We start from the raw sequence: 2,719 nt of genomic DNA on the forward strand, positions 1-2,719 counted from the left end.
TCCCTGTTCACACACATTCAGCTTCAGAGCAACAACACCCTGGACAGTCAAAGGCACAATCACATTTCTAAAAATTAAGAATGAGAAGTAAGCACAACAGGCATATGCACAATGGCAGAAAATCCTGTTCTTGGTAGGATATTTGAAGGAACCATAGCTATCCCAACAATCTAACATTTTACATTAGTAGTTTCCCATACAACAGTTAAAAAAAAAAAACAACCCTACCAAAAAACAATCCAAACATTATTTTTTTTCTTTAATTAACCATAGTACTCTAAGTTTGGTTGGTGATATCATGAGACTTTGTAGCTTATGTTCTTGAGAAATTTTTCTAATTGCAAGATGCCTCACTATGGAGTCATTAATTAGTAAGCTCAAAGCAAACCCTGAAATGGATATCAAAATTTGTGAAACAATCACATAGTTCCCAAAATTTGAAAAACAGGAGATTTAAGGCAGATGGTAACACCAAAAAGAGCCAGTCAAGTATTAAAAGGCACTCTGGAAATGGTTCATAGCAAAACCTAATTTTCTATTGGTTTTCATCATATGGGTGAAACTATTCAGTCAGTAGGCAACAGATGGGGTGCAGCATGATTAGGCCTCATCAAGGCAATTCCTCTGTGATGTGGCCACAGAAGGAAAATGACTTCTGGTGCCACGTGGCTTGTACTCATCCACAGCAAGACAGACTAGTCCCTCAAACCACTTGTGTACCTGGGAAAAGATAGTAACAGTACTTCCATAGAAGGTAAAGACTAACAGGAATCTATAAGCTCACTCTGGAAAGATGGGAAAATGTAATGGAAAAGGAACACCATATGCTGATTTTTACTAGAGGAATTTATTGGTCATGTACACACCATAGGAAAATTACACTATCCTAAAGGTAATGCAGAAAATTAAATTCATAAGTATACATTCGAAGTAGGCAAAAATATGGCACATGTTTTAAAAACAAAATACAAAAATAATTTCACTATGAAATATGCTTTGATTTGCATGTGACTTGGTACTTATGTCATATTTACCAGGTCCAACTGCTCTAATAAATCTCTATTATACATATTTTAGAATACTTATTTTTAAAAAATATCTTTTTAAGCCAAAACGTAAAATCTACATTTGTGCATCCATGTTATCCTCCTTAGTATCTTCATAGATCCAAGATGCTAAAAGAGTAATAACATTTTTTTTTAATTTCAAGCCACAGATTAACAAATATACTTCAAGTTTTCTGGATTACACTACTAAAAGCAACTTGTATTAATGTACACTGGATTTTCAGATATAAATACCAGTCAATGGTTGGTTGGTCATTACACGACAAGTATAATTATTCTTAGAACTGGGTCATAATATACAGAATGCCTTAACTTTTCTTAGTTCAAACCCTGTAATTTGACCCTAAAATTCATAAAAATAACCCTTTCTGTGCTTTAAGCTGACACACTGACTTTGTAGTCTACACTTTGTAAGACAGCAGGTAACTCTAGCACAGAAGAAACTATATAATGTGGCATGGGGGATGACTTCCATGGCTCCATTCCATTTTTATCTTTCCAGACTGTTGCCTTCAGCCCTGCATTGAGGCCTTTTGAATATCGGTTTCTAGTGTGTCACCAAACATCACACAGTCCCCAGGCTGTACTCCGAGGAGATCACAGGAGTAATAAAATTTTGAAGGTGCTGGTTTCTCCACTTTCTGCTCTCCATCTACAACAACAGCATCAAAATAAGCCAGACAGGCACAAGCCTTGATCTGCCTCTGGGTCTGTCTTTCTCCATTTGTTAATAAAAGTAGGCAGACATCCTTTTGAAGTTCAGTAAACATGGCTTTGACATCTGCCAGTGTCAAACACTGTAAATATGTAGATTTCCACAGAAAATAACATCCTTCACTCAGTTTCCTATTGGCTGCACCACCTTTGGTTTCCTGGATTGCTTCTTCCCAGTGTAAAGTCCTGAGGTCAGTAATGCATGTATTAGAAGGATGAAAACATTCCTTGCTGAGTTTAATTTGAACTTTGTCACAGATGACTTCGGCCTCTTCTTTGAAATGGTATTTTGATTGTAAGAGCTTTATCACCTCCAACATGCCCTTCCAACTCAACCTGGGCACGTTGAAGAGTATGCTGTCCAGGTCGAAGACAGCTCACACCTGGCTCAGCCCCATGCCACTATTGCCTGCATGGCGCACCAACTCCTGAATTTGTATCTTTTGAGTTATTACTTTAATGGCTGCTGTAGATATTTCTATATTCATGTTAAATTTATCCTAGTCTCTGTCAGGTCACCGCTAACTTCATTTTGGTAAAAATATAGCAACTTTGCATCTATGTAGCTTCTTTTCCCCTTTTAATCTGTGCTATCGTTGTGTAGATTATAATATGCATATATTTGATTGTGTATTTATATATCCCAACAAGTTGGTGTTACAATTATTGCTTTGAATTATCTTTTCAATTAAGAGAAAACATATAACCAATCTTTTATATTTAATACCTTTGGTACTCGTCATTCTGCCCTGTGTATCTAACTTATCATCAGGTGTGTTTCTTTTCAGCCTTAAGAACTTCAGTATTTCTTACAGGTTAGGTCTATTAGCAACAAATTTTCTCAATTTTTTTTATACCTGAGAATATTTTCATTTTGACTTCATTTCTGAATGAATGTTCCACTTGATATACAATTCTGGGTGTTTTCTTTTGTTCCA

At 35.9% G+C, this 2,719-nt stretch overlaps 1 pseudogene across 1 annotated transcript; it reads right to left on the reverse strand.

Moving 5' to 3' along the window:
* Nucleotides 1-1,415: 1,415 nt before the first annotated feature.
* On the reverse strand, nt 1,416-2,179 carry LOC309793873 (N-acylneuraminate-9-phosphatase-like; annotated as a pseudogene). Its single transcript has one exon. The product of its transcript is annotated as an N-acylneuraminate-9-phosphatase-like (transcript).
* Nucleotides 2,180-2,719: the final 540 nt, after the last annotated feature.

Source organism: Mesoplodon mirus (genome assembly GCF_964341445.2).
Source record: "Mesoplodon mirus genome assembly, chromosome: 2".
Classification (NCBI taxonomy): Eukaryota; Metazoa; Chordata; class Mammalia; order Artiodactyla; family Ziphiidae; genus Mesoplodon; species Mesoplodon mirus.